The sequence below is a fragment of the Balaenoptera physalus genome, assembly GCF_965194825.1.
Source record: "Balaenoptera physalus genome assembly, chromosome: 2".
Lineage (NCBI taxonomy): Eukaryota > Metazoa > Chordata > Mammalia > Artiodactyla > Balaenopteridae > Balaenoptera > Balaenoptera physalus.
In genome coordinates this window covers 68,054,395-68,068,924 of record NC_138883.1, presented here as the reverse complement: position 1 = coordinate 68,068,924, position 14,530 = coordinate 68,054,395, and the positions used below count along the sequence as shown (strand labels likewise).

At 39.5% G+C, this 14,530-nt stretch overlaps 1 long non-coding RNA gene across 1 annotated transcript in view; it reads left to right on the top strand.

Moving 5' to 3' along the window:
- Positions 1–14,152, top strand: part of LOC309656174 — an 822,990-nt gene extending 808,838 nt beyond the window's left edge. Inside the window, exon 2 of the long non-coding RNA XR_014261204.1 lies at positions 3,104–14,152. This is a non-coding gene — a long non-coding RNA (uncharacterized lncRNA). The remainder of the gene's footprint in view (positions 1–3,103) is intronic.
- Positions 14,153–14,530: the final 378 nt, after the last annotated feature.

Sequence of the window (14,530 nt, the reverse complement as noted above, 5' to 3'; positions counted from 1 at the left end):
GTTTCCTTTCTTAAGAAGAGGCAGGCAACTGGTGTGTTTATCCTGCTCCACTGACCTTCTCTCCCTCCTCACAACTTGGAAGAATTCCTCCTTAGAGGATGAAGCCGAGCAGGCTCACCCCTTTGCAGCAGGAAGCTCTTCCTGAAGCCATGCGGCCATGTTCCTGCTCACCAGCTGCTCACTGCAGGTGCTGCAAAGGGGCCACATGGCCTTCCAAGTTAAGGAACTGGATCACAGCCTTCTTACTTTGGGAGATCTCAGCTCACTGTATTTTAACATTGCAGAGCCCTCCTTCCAGGAGGCTGACAGAGGGCCCCTGGGCACTGTATCTCCCAAGTTAAATACGCTCCTTGAGCTTACCTGTGTGCCAAAGTCCTCCATTCTTTCCCCAAGGCTAAGATGGGCCAGGCAAAGAGTCTGTCTGGGACTGCTTTTCCTCATAGTTGCCTTCTTCCCTCTTCCTAGACTTTAACAGTGGGAGAAAGAATTCATCAAGGCAAATTAAAGACAATGCCAAATTCTTTGACATGCCTCCCATTAAGAGGTGAGATCTCTATCCCATCCCTTTGATTCTGGGTGGGCTCTGTGACTGCTCTGACCAACAGAATACAGCAGAAGTAATGCTGAGCACACTTCTGGGCCCAGACCTTAAGAGATTGGCAGCATCCACCTCCACTTACTTGTCACGCATAATAAGCCAACTACTCTGATGGAGAAAGCATACGGCAAGGCCCTGAGACTACAAGGAGAGAGAGAGAGAGAGACAACCCAGCTGAGCCTGTCAAGGGGCCGAATATGTAAGTAAAGTTCTCTTGAACCCTCCAGATTAGCCCAGATACCACCTGAATGTCACCAAGTGATGCCAATCAAAGAACAAAGAAATGCCTGAATTCCTGACCCACAAAATTGTGAGATACAATAAAATGGTAGCTGTTTGGCAGTAGTGGGTTATGCAGCAATAGATAACAAGTATAGGCACATAGGTGCCTGGGACAGATCCCTTCAGCTTTTAAGGCTCCTGGACTTTGGGCATGCACTCACAGAGGGAAAGCTGCTCTGTGTAGCCTGACTCAACGCATTCAAGCATAGGGAAGAGCATGCTGTCTTCTCCAAATAACTCTTAATTTGTGACTTGAGACCATTTCTGTAAGACAGTCACTGGTGTGCTGCCCTGTGGAGCAAATCTTCCCAACTGATTACACATTGTTAATGAAGGATTAATCCTTTAGTATATTAGCGTCTCATAAATCATGGACCAGTCGGAACCCAGGCCTAAGCGAAGCACACTGAGCCTACGCTTTGTTTTTCGCTTTAATTTCCTTAGTTACCACATTATTTTCAACAGTCAGTAGGAAAATCTCTTCACTTCAGAAGAAGCACACAGAAAGCCCTGCTCTCAGGTAGATACAGGAGCACATTCTTTGTTGTAAGGCTTAAGAATTATGGTAAAAGACATAAAGATAGTCTCTTTTAGTTAGTAGTTTCCAAATATAATTTCATTCTTCTATTTAATTATATGTGTTTCAATGCATACTCTACTTTAAATGCCTGTGAGAAAACAGTATATTTTGGAAACATAATGTACTTTTTTGAGTATTCATAGTTTATTGGTCAAACCATAATATACTTTCATGGCAACGAGACAAATAAAAAACCACCTGAGAGAGAAATAAGGGAGACTTGATAAGTAGTCAGTTTGGTTTTATCCTCAAACTACACTGGCCCAGAATCTTTATTTAAGTGAAGCGACTATGGATGTAATACTTATTTTTGACACTAAAGTTTCTGTTGTTTGTGTGTTTGTTTGTTGTCCAATAGAAACAAAACATAAAAGCTGGAGTAGAAACTTCTTTCAAGAGAATCCCATCCTCAAATTCAACAGACAGATGTGCCAGCCCTTGTCTTCCCACATGCAGGTTATCATGGCTAGAAGTTTAAAGAAGAGACATTTATGAGCCTTTTATTTCAGACTTAACCTGACAATCACAGATCACAGAACTCAGGGATCTTTGCTGGCATCAAGAGATCAGTTTCTGCATCCAAACCATGGGTTTTGTTTCAGGAATTAAATTAGATTTGGGAAGGAAGAAGAGGAGCTAGCCAAAAGACAAGGAAGGGAGAAGAACCACAAAAGGACAATGCCACATCAAAGGCAGAGGAGAGGACGACATTATTTTATCTGGGTAGTGGGATTTGGGTGCTTTTTGTATTCTTTGTATGGCTTAATTTTTTGTCATTAACATGTATCATCTATTTAAAAAATAAAAACAAACCAGAAAGTCAGGAAAAGAATATATTTCAAAGGAGTAGTCAAGAGGTTTTAAAGAGGCCCAGAGATCTAACAAGACAACAACTTCTCAAAAGAAAGGGACCCCCCCCCAATCCATCCCATACCTTTTTATGGTGCATTGCTCTGTTGAGGGGAACCCCCCAAGAGCCAAAAAAAATAATGACTGGAAATACTGGTTTCTAATGCTTTAATGATTAATTGCTGAACCTTAAATCCATGGAGCTTCCCAATTTTCCCCCACTTTAAACATCTCTGTATAGGGTAAGCTTGGACAATGTTGGAATATTGTGAATTCAGAACTGAAGCCGATTCCTTTAAAATGTAACTGTAATGTTTTTAAGATTTTCCAAGCTATACTGGATAAAAATCCACAGATAAAACATTATACAGGGAATTCCCTGGTGGTCCAGTGGCTAAGACTCCGCACTCCCAATGCAGAAGCTCGGGTTTTCGATCCCTGGTCAGGGAACTAGATCCCACACACCACAACTAAGAGTTCACATGCCGCAACTAAAGATCCCGCATGCCACAACTAAAAAAAAAAATCCCACATGCCACAACTAAAGATACCACATGCTGCAACAAAGATCCCACGGGCGGCAACTAAAACCCAGCACAGCCAAATAAATAAATATTTTTTAAAAACATCATACAATTTTTTCATGGTCAGCGAATGCTATTCAATAAGAAGTTAAAACTCATTTTATCATATCATAATACAAACATAACCTATATGTACTAAGTGTAGCCTATCTTCAACTTATTCCATCTTACAAAATGTTTAGCATTTCCTTCCTCAGATTAAAAAATAAGCTTTCAGGGGGCTTCCCTGGTGGCGCAGTGGTTGAGAATCTGCCTGCCAATGCAGGGAACACGGGTTCGAGCCCTGGTCTGGGAAAATCCCACATGCCGCGGAGCAACTAGGCCCGTGAGCCACAATTACTGAGCCTGCGCGTCTGGAGCCTGTGCTCCACAACAAGAGAGGCCGCGATAGTGAGAGGCCCGTGCACCGCGATGAAGAGTGGCCCCCGCTTGCCGCAACTAGAGAAAGCTCTCGCACAGAAACGAAGACCCATTACAGCCATAAATAAATAATTAAATTAAAAAAAAAAAAAAAAAAAGCTTTCAAATTTAGGATGAACTATTTCACATATTGTGCTTTAAAATGTGCACGAAGTTTTACGAAATTCTTTTAGGCTGTATGCGAGGAAAAAAAATCCATTTTTTTCATTCCACTGGTTTAATTGAAGACACACAGGTTTTTCGGAGGCAGCAAGTTCTGGGTTTAATCACAAGATTTGCCACGTACTGGGCGTGTGACTTGGCGAATTACTTCAACAGCATCCCCTTAAAAGTATATATTAAATATCCTTTAAGCGGCAGGCATTGCGCTAACCATTGGGAACACAAAGAGAACACGGTACAGGTGGTCTCTCCCCTCGTCACCTCTCTGGGCCCCCCTTGTCCCCTACGTAAAACACCTACCTCGTGTGACTGTTGTCAAGTTGGGCGGAAGACGAAGTACACTATTATCTTCAACATTGTCACAACACAGGGTAAGAGTCTGTCCCTTGCATGAAAACCGGGGATCCCCGGGATGAGGAAAGGAGGTGTTAATTCCTGTATCATAAGCTTCATTTTCTCAGTTCACTTTTTACTCCAGCCCCTGGGGCAGCGACCCGCCCGGCACGGGCGGAGCAAGGACCACGCCGGCAGGCCGCCCGGACCTCGGGTCTGCAGGGCGCCTCTGCACCTGCGCGCGCATGCGCACGCGCTTGCGCAGCGAGCTAACGCCGTAGCGGTTTTCCTGGAGGAGCAATTCTCGGCCTCGGGGGATGTGGGCCAGAGGATAAAAGCTGAGGAGTTCCAAAGCGCGCTCGGTAAGGCCCCTCAGGCAAGGCCCCCAGATAAGGTCCACAGCAGCCACCAACTCAGGGAAGCACGTTTGCGTTGACGTCCCTGCCTTCTCGGTTTCCCTTTCCCCAGTCTTTCCCTCCTCATCCCTGGATCCCTTCCCTAATGAGTTACGCATGTGCAAACCCTTGTCTCAGGCTTTGCTTTAGAAGGAACACCAGGCTAAAACACTGTCTATAGAAGGAAAATATTAACTAGGCAGAATTTTGTTGTTGGAGAGACCATACAGTGAAATTTTGTTAATGGAGAGACCATACAGTGAAATAGTATGCAACCATTAAAACGAGTGAGGTAAGTCAATCCAGTTAATGTGAGAAATTTCCATGACATACTGTTTAAGAAAAGCAAGATGCAGAGCAGTTATGTAATATGAAAGAACACAAAAAGTAGCCTCCCCCAAATCCTTATATCTATAGTAAAAATACTTAATTTGAAAATGTATATATATAAGCATTTATTTTTTAGTCACACATGTAAACTTTAAAAAAGATACATACTAGTTTGTTAAACAGTTGGGGGTGTGGGAATGGAAGGGAGAAGGTTAGTGAAACAGGAAAAGGCAGTCCTCATTTAAAAAACCACATGTATAACATAATGTTATTATTCCATTCAGGTAAAACCATACAAATATGAGTATGTGCCTATGACAGATGAAAGGAGGACAGTCATCAACCTGCTGGGATATGGGATTTCAGGTAGGGTTTTACTTTCTTCCTCACACTTTTCTTGTTTTAAATTTTACAGTAAACACAGATTAATTATATAATCAGAAAAACATTAAAGCAATAAACATCAAAAAAAACAAAAAACAAAAAATGAAGAGGCTGTTTGTCGTATTGGTTAAGAGTACATACTCTGGAGCCAGACAACTGCATTCAAATCTTGGCTCTGTCACTTATGATTGCATGATCTTGGGCAGGTTATTTTATTTCTTTGAGCTTCAGTTTCCTCATCTGTAAAATGGAGATAATGATAATATAGTACCTGATTCACTGGGCTAAGAAAATTAAATGGGAAATATAGGGCAAGCTTTCAGAATGGTACCTGGCACATAGTAAATGCTATATAGAGTTTGGCTATTATCATTTCTTTATAATTGATTATAGTAATAGAAAAATAGCTACAACAATAGCAATAGCTTAGGTGCTACAACCTTTAGTTAGGCAGGGAGAGGAGATATGCTTCACTGTCATGGCTGGGTGACCATTTACACACAGCCACTCCACTCCTGCAGCTAAGGCAGCTTCTGCTTCTAGGAAGAAAGGAGAAAATAGGAGAGAGGAAGGAGAAAAGGAGGGAGAGAGAGAGGAAGGAAGAGGAGAACAAAGACAAAGAAAGAAGAAAAAGGAAAGATAAAAAATAGCCCCAAAGGTTCCACTCGGATGCTGGTGGGACAGGGTGGGCCTGGCAAACTTTGCCTTCTTGCCAGGTGTTCAGCCTGGCCCGAAGGGTTCTCTTCCCAGCTTCCTGGTCACTTCACTTCTTCAAGAAGCATGCAAGTTCCTGTTGGTGATCTATTTTTTTCTTAACTGAGATGCAACTGTTAGTATAGTACATTTTGCTGACATTTGTGTCACACTTCCTAGATACCGATAAAAAATACTTTCAACTAGTTATAAATGAGAAGGTATACACAACAGTTCTGAAACTGTGTCTTCATCAGAGTTTGCTTCCAAGTATGATACATGTGGCTTTAGGGCCAATTCTTATTAATTGTGCGATGCAGTGTGCTGACACCCATGACCCATTTCCCCATATCGAGTCACAAAAATACTTCTAATTAGCCATAAATGAGACTGTACACACAACATTTCCAATAGCCACTCTGTTCCTATCAAAGTTCACATCAGAGAAAACTTAAACTGTTGCCACTGAGCTGCCTTGCTCCAATTCCAGCAACTCCTATTTCAGAAATGCTTGGAAAAGGGAATCTTTAGATCTTACTGGGTAAACAGATCTGAGGTAGGTTTATTTCAGCCCAGGTTCTTTATTTGAGATACGTGTGCTCCTGAACCTGACTAAAATGCATACCATAGCCATTTCAAAGGCAGTGATAAAATTACTTGGTTAAATATTTTGGCTAGATTTCCTGTTTCCAGAAGCCTGGGCTTTGTATTATGTGGCTTCTGCGTTTGCATGTGGCAACTGGGGCAGTATTGAATGACACCACATCTGCCAACCTCCATAAGAACCATGCCCCACAGGGAAGGCCCCAGGCACCTATTCACCGCTGTGTGCCACACAGATGGAGCTCTCCAAACATCAATAACTGCCTTCAAATTCCTGGACCTTGAACTTTCTTTAGGAATCCAGGCTATAAGCCTCTTAAGATGATCACAGACCATCAAATACCTCCCCCAGTTCAAAGTGTGGAGTCTATAAAATCACTTTATAGTTATAATTCAGATATTCTCCAAACTCAAGGCTGTGAAGCATTCTGATCTGCTCTTAGATTTCTGTATAAACTCTCCATCGTTTTATAACAGGCTTTGTCTTCTGTTGCTCTGTGCAAATAACAATCCTTTACAAGTCATAAAGCCATGATTTATGCATGGTACATTGCAGTGAAAGGGGAACTTTATGTAAGGGGAGAGAAAACAGTTCTGTTAAACTTTGCTTACTTTCGCTACCTTTAAAAACTCATTAAATAGGATTCTGCCTTTTACTTGCCGAAGTGTTTAAAACCCTTTTTAATGAAAAATTCTAATCCTATATAATCACACCATAAGTACTTTCTTTCTGTTCAAAGAGGAAACAGTGTTAAATTTTAATGCATACCTCTGGCAGGCTATAATAAAAGTGTTCAGTCACTTTTAAATCCGATTAGTGTAACTGTTACAGATTAGAGAAAAATCCCAAGTGATTGGAGCAAGTCCCCAACTCAAGGGAACTAATTTAGGGCCTGGGCCTGATCATGCCAGATTCCAAGGGAACATCAAGACCTGTATTCAGTTTGCCCAGAATTTGTTTAGTAGCTAATAAAATAAGGTCCTGTACCAGGTATTGCGGGGATATAAAGACAAGCTTTCAAAGAGGAGGCAGGTGGGACGGAATGCAACCCCTTGTTTGTTACCCAAGTGACACTTCTTGTACCCTGGCTTATCTTTTCTCATGCAGATATTTACCTCAGTGCTTCTTAATGGGTGGGTTCAGTTGTGTAAAGCAAGAATATCAAAAACATCTGAAAATAAATGCATATGTATATTTAAATGTTTATATTTATGAGTGCCCTCCCACCCACCTCACTTTGCTCGCCTCCATAGTCTAATACGTGTAGAGGAGAGAGTATTTATCTAAATCCTCTGATCGCATGCCAAAATCTATGAAGGCACCTGCAACGAGCAATCAAAAATATTACCTCTGCAATTCTAATTCCCATGTCATCCGAGGTGAGAACCATTACGCTGGCTGGACTCAAAATCAAGTGATTTGACATTGGGTCCCAGCTTTGCTGCTTACTAGTTGTGTGATCCTTACCCACTATGAGACCCAATTTTATCATCTATAAATTAAAAATCATTGTATCTGCTTTTCCTACATTTTAGGATTATTGTAAGGATCAGATTAATAAATCTGCAAAATCTTATATGATGGTATGGTATTAACACATCTGGATTAGAAACACTTTGAAAGCAGTACTGTTCATCTTGCTTTTATATATATATCCTCTTGCTTTTACATACATATCCTAAGTGACTGCACATAGTGATATTTAATAATAGATGTCGATTCACATATGAATCCCTTAGAACCTTGGGAAAATAACAGTATATCCAACTAAATTGTCAGGAAGAGAACTGAAATGTCCTCCACCTGGGATATCATCTGCTTCCCAACTGTCTCCCTACCTAGACACATTTTAAAGACAATGCCTGTTTGAAAGTCACGGCTGTGCGGGCCTTTATGCCTCTGAAATGGAAGGCTTTGGGCTCCAGAGAGTTATTATTCACCAACTTTCTTCTTTCATGGTCTCCGTTTTGTACCTCCAAACCAAGATGCTCACCTATACCGCTTCAAAGTCAAGAAAATATAACTGCCTTAGATAAATTAATGATTACTCAAGAAGAGAGAATACTTTTCACCTTTCAAAAAACATCTAATGAGTGATAAGAAAAAAATTAATTTCTTCATTAAAGAAGGACCAGGAAAGGGAAATGAAAGCCAAACACAAAGCCGCCACAGTAAGAGAAGGGACAGCAGAACAATAAAAACAAGGATTCACGAATGCAGGAAGAAATTAAAACAAACCTGCAGGCCCTCATAAATACAGCAGTCAGGCAGCTCCATGCATGCATCCCATATTTGAATTTTTATTTTACACTAAGTATTTTTGTATCTGCTCTGCCTAAATTTGGCCTCTTACCAAAGCCTAATGACTCTACTTTACGTTAAGCTTTTCGAAGGATCTAAACTTAAAACTAGAAAAAAAACAAAAAACCTGTTAATTTATCTTGCAGGAAAAGGTGTTATAATTTGAATGAAACACAACAAGCAGACAGATTAAAAGGAGCTGGCACAAAGCTCGGGCAATAAGTAACATTTTTTTGTACCTGCAGGCTGAGAAGTTGTCTCCAGTGTTGTACGATGTTATAACCATCGCCTGTTTTCACTTGAACATTAGGTTCAAGCATAATTGTGAGAAGATTTGAATGTTCTCCACAGATTTACTATTTTAATAAGCTCATAATGTTAAAACGCTATATGTGTTGACAGTGGTACTTACGCTGTATTAAGCAAACAAATCAAATCATTTTCTTTAAAACGCTAAGCAGCCTAATATGACCTTTCTACAGGCCCGGTCAGTTCTGAAACGGTCCCTTGTAATAGTCGTCTGTCTGACCTTTCTGTCTTTTATTCCATCCATCAACAAAGGTACTGTCCTCACATACCATGTGACCTTATTATTCCAGAAACTGCCCTTGTTGTAGTGAAGGCTATGGAGCAGAGTGGGGCTACTATGAGCTATATTCATGAATATTCATGGTAACCAAAAATATGCTCAGGTACCAAAAAACATAGGTCGTATCTAGTTCATAAATCTATTTTATGAAGTAGAATTCAGGGCTGGGTAGGATGTGGTCTGTATTAAAATAGCAGGAGATATTAAATCCATGCACAAGCAGGAGGGCGAATCACTGGTATAGGTGATGCTAAGGTCAGAGGCACTTGGAGGTTGACATTGAGTTCAACATGGAAATAAAAAGAGGGTAGTATCTCCAATTTTAGCAGGTCCTTTTGGGTCTCTTCTTTATTTTAAGAAATAATTGAATACAATTTTTTAAATTCTGGGGCCATTGTAAAAAAAATTCAGAAATACACACAAGCATGAGAGAAAAAAATATCAGTGATTATATCTCTCTGAAATGATTTTGTTATTGATTTCAGATATCATTATTCCAGGCTTCTTCTGTGCATGTTTGAATGAGTTAATCTGGCACACACTGATTTTTAAGTTTCTTTCTTTCACTTAGTGTCTTGTTAACATCTTTCCCTGTGTTCACATATTCTCCAACTACAAGAACCCTTTAATAGCTGTATAATATTCCATTGAGAAACACTGTGTTGCCCATGGTTGGCCATTTAGGTTGCCCCCACAGCCCAATTATGATGTTGATGAATTTATAGCAAATTCTTTTTGAGTACCTAAGCCTGTCTATCTGGACTCCTCACAAGACATTTTGCAACTCTTAAAGCCTCTGACTTTTGTGAATTTAGCAACTCAGACTTTTCTATTCCATTTAATTTTTTTTTATGGAAAGACAAATTAATTTATTTTCCCAAGGTAAACAACTCAAAAATGGCAGAGCCAAGATTGGGACCTGGACAGGCAGGTTCTATATCTTTACCACTGTATATTTTCCACTCCCCCCCACAAAAAAAGCAGTGAAACAAAAGACTATCATCTGTCCCCCTTACCTAATTTTTCCCAGATCTCTAGAGCTGTTGCACTTTTTTTTTTCTTCCAAGTTATTCATGGAATATGACATTAGCAAGGACTACAAAATTCCACGAGTCTATCCAAAATTATGACAATTCCCATTACATTGTACATAAATCCACCAATACATAACTCAAAAAAAAAAACTAGTTGGGGATATAAGTCAGTGGAAGGGTTTTTATTTGGAAGATAAACTTGCATTTGCACTAGTTTATATTTAAAAGGTGTAAAAGCTTCATAAGCTTCACTTCATCAACCATTACTTGACATACCAGTTTATTCAAATAGTAAGTGTGGCAGACTGTCAGCAAAGATGGCCCTGGTAATCCCTCCCATCTCTCGCAATGTGACTTTGCTATGTTTGTCATCAAGAAGTGGAGTTTATTTTTTTTCCCCTCAAATCTAGATTTGGCCATATGACTTTCTTTGGCCAATGAGACATTCAAAAATATGATATAAGCAGAGGCTTGAAAAGTGCTTGCACATTAGGGCTTACCCTCTCTTGCTGTTGGGAATCTCAAGATCACCCTACAAAGAAGCCCAAGCTGGCCTGCTGCAAAGACTACAGGAAGGAGAAATGAGGCATCTTTGACTGACAGCCTGCTGAACTTCCATTTAATTTTAAGGCTATATTACATACACACACACACACACACCCCGCTTTTACCTCGAAATAAAACCCCTCAAAATAATTGCATCTACATCAATTAACATTTTACTTCTATAATTCTCTAATGTGCACTTCATGTAATTTGTTTCTACAACATCATCCGTAGAATAAAGATATGAAATAATATACACACTTAAGAAACACTGCACAATAACTTATACTTAATCCAAAGACAATTCTCATTTATTGATTGATTCATTCAACAGATATTTATTGAGCACCTGCTGTATAACTTGCACTACGCCATATGCCATGGCAGAAATATTTAAGCATCCACACTGGGTATGTCTTTATTTCAAAGCCAAAGCCACCAGGGCATGTTTATGTTTTTCCTACATTTTCCTCAAATATCAGAAGCAGCACTTAATTTATGTTATATAAAGATGTAACTCTACTTTTGAGTGGCATGTGGACCTTTGTCAGCTTGTTGACCAGTTAATTAATTAATAACGAGAAATTCTAACAAACCTCTCTTGACAGAAGTACAGTCTGTAGCAATCTGGGCCAAATCTCAAGGATTTTCAGCAGTTCTATATTTCTTTGGGCCCTTAGATAACAGCTAATAGATATCAGTTAGGCCAAGAGGCTCACCTTGATAAATGAGATGGGTAAATGAGCAGTTACATTAACACTCCTTAAGGGTCTCACCACCTCCGCATGAAGTTCTTGGACGTGTCCATCACGATCATCCAATACCTCTCTTGCATATCCTCATGCTAAACTGTGTTCCTTTATCCCATCATTTCACTTTTTAATATATCTACCTTCACCTTCTCAGTTCTTCATTGATTCAGCTCTAAACCTAAAATTCCACCCATCCTATCTCCCAGCCTTCAAACACCCTTCCAAACTCCCATTAGACTAAACAATGGCCCTCTCCCAGCAAATGCTTCAAAGAACTCAAAGCTGGCCACCTTCTCAAAATCATTCCTGACTGATTAGAATGAAAAGTAGCTTTCCAAAGCGTTCCATCTCAACAGCATGCCATTCCCCATGGAAAGTGTATTTGGATATAGATAGTGTTGTTACATATGTATGAGAATATGTTTTACTTATTCACCTGCCTTTTTTCAGCCTGATTGTGAGCCCCTAAAGACTGAGAACATGTTTTTTCTCCACTCTATGATGATCCCACCCCCACAGAGTCACACTGCTAAATGTTGGTGCCACCCTTCTTCAAGGCAGCTATCAGTACATTTACAACATTTTAACTGGCTAGGTCTAAATACAGATTTTTTTAGAGTGGGAGGCAACATTAGAGGTTACCTAGTCCATCACCTTCTGATTTTAAAGCTCACATTTATTTGATGTTTACTACAGGCTAGTGAATTATCTCACGTGATCCTCACAAAAACTCATAGGGTAGGAACTCTAAATATCCCTATTTTTGTGTGCATAAGAAAAGCCTCCTTATGCCTTTCCACAGTAAAGCATACGTAAATGAATGAATTAATAATAGCTCAACCTAGGATCAGTACTAGAGTAGGACAGGAGAGGCACCTGGGGAACAAGATTCCTCAGAGTGGGAGAAGATATTTGCAAACAAAGCAACTGACAAAGGATTAATCTCCAAAATGTACAAACAGCTCATGCAGCTCAGTATCAAAAAAGACAAACAACCCAATCCAAAAATGGGCAGAAGACCTAAATAGACATTTCTCCAAAGAACATATACAGATTTCCAACAAACACATGAAAGGATGCTCAACATCACTAATCATTAGAGAAATGCAAATCAAAACTACAATGAGGTATCACCTCACACTGGTCAGAATGGCCATCATCAAAAAATCTACAAACAATATATGCTGGAGAGGGTGTGGAGAAAAGGGAACCCTGTTGCACTGTTGGTGGGAATGTAAATTGATACAGCCACTATGGAGAACAGTATGGAGGTTCCTTAAAAAACTAAAAATAGAACTACCATACAACCCAGCAATCCCACTACTGGGCATATACCCTGAGAAAACCATAATTCAAAAAGTGTCATGTACCACAGTGTTCATTGCAGCACTATTTACAATAGCCAGGACATGGAAGCAACCTAAGTGTCCATCGACAGATGAATGGATAAGGAAGATGTGGCACATATATACAATGGAATATATTACTCAGCCATAAAAAGAAACGAAATTGAGTTATTTGTAGTGAGGTGAATGGACCTAGAGTCTGTCATACAGAGTGAAGTAAGTCAGAGAGAGAAAAACAAATACCGTATGCTAACATATACATATGGAATTGGAATCTAAAAAAAAAAAAAAAAAAAAGTGGTTCTGACGAACCTAGGGGCAGGACAGGAATAAAGACGCAAACGTAGAGAATGGACTTGAGGACACGGGGAAGGGGAAGTGTAAGCTGGGACAAAGTGAGAGAGTAGTATTGACATATATACACTACCAAATGTAAAATAGATAGCTAGTGGGAAGCAGCTGCATAGGGAGATCAGCTCGGTGCTTTCTGACCACCTAAAGGGGTGGGATAGGGAGGGTGGGAGGGAGATGCAAGAGGGAGGGGATATGGGGATATATGTATACATATAGCTGATTCACTTTGTTATACAGCAGAAACTAACATAACATTGTTAAGCAACTATACTCCAATAAAGATGTTAAAAAAAAAAAAAAAAAAAAGAAGGCACTCTCAGGGTTTTGTAAGCGCCTCCTTAAATTTCACACTCTAGGTGCCTCTCTGGCCTCACCCTAGTCTCAGCCCTAGCCTAGACCTTACTGCATGTTAATTTCTGCTCTAATTATATTGACATATTTAATACTCACAACAGTCCTATGAGATAGGACTGAAATTGACTTCAGTCCTAAGAATCCAAGAAGCTCATAGACAAATGTGTCAAAATTCAAAAGTTGGATTGATCATTTAAAATATCAGCCATTTTATTTGAATGCATTTATGTATGTTTCATGTCTTCTTCCTGGAATAACAGTGTCTGAAGACAATGCTTTTTAAGATTAGCCTTATGCCGCATCTAACCCCACACATCAATCCAGGCAGTAAATAAATAGAACACTATAAAATGTTGGGAAATATAAATATCTTTACTTTTCATATTTACTTTTTATACTTTTATTTTTTAACTCATTTCACTATTTCGGGAAATAAAAACATGAACCAGTATAGCAAAATGGAACAATCTAGCTAGATATTGGAGCTAGACAGGACTGATTTTTTTTTTTTTTTTTTTTTTTTGCTCTGTCTTCTTTTTTTTTTTTTAAAACATCTTTATTGAAGTATAATTGCTTCACAATGGTGTGTTACTTTCTGCTTTATAACAAAGTGAATCAGCTACACATATACACACGTTCCCATATCTCCTCCCTCCCGCATCTCCCTCCTTCCCACCCTCCCCATCCCACCCCCCAAGGCGGTCACAAAGCACCGAGCTGATCTCCCTGTGCTATGTGGCTGCTTCCCACTAGCTATCTATTTTACATTTGGTAGTGTATATATGACAGGACTGATTTTGAACACTACTCCTGCATGGACTTTAGAAATCAATTACCTGCTTTAATCTAAGTGATCTCATTTTGTAAATTTTTATGAGGATTAGGCATACTGTATGTAAAAATTATACAGTGACAGCATTTGTCACACACTCAATGTGTAATAACTTTCATGGTTTTATCATGTATATTTTTGGAACAGAATCATCATAGTGTAGAAACTATGACAACTTGATATAACATCACAAATCTAGTGTAAAATG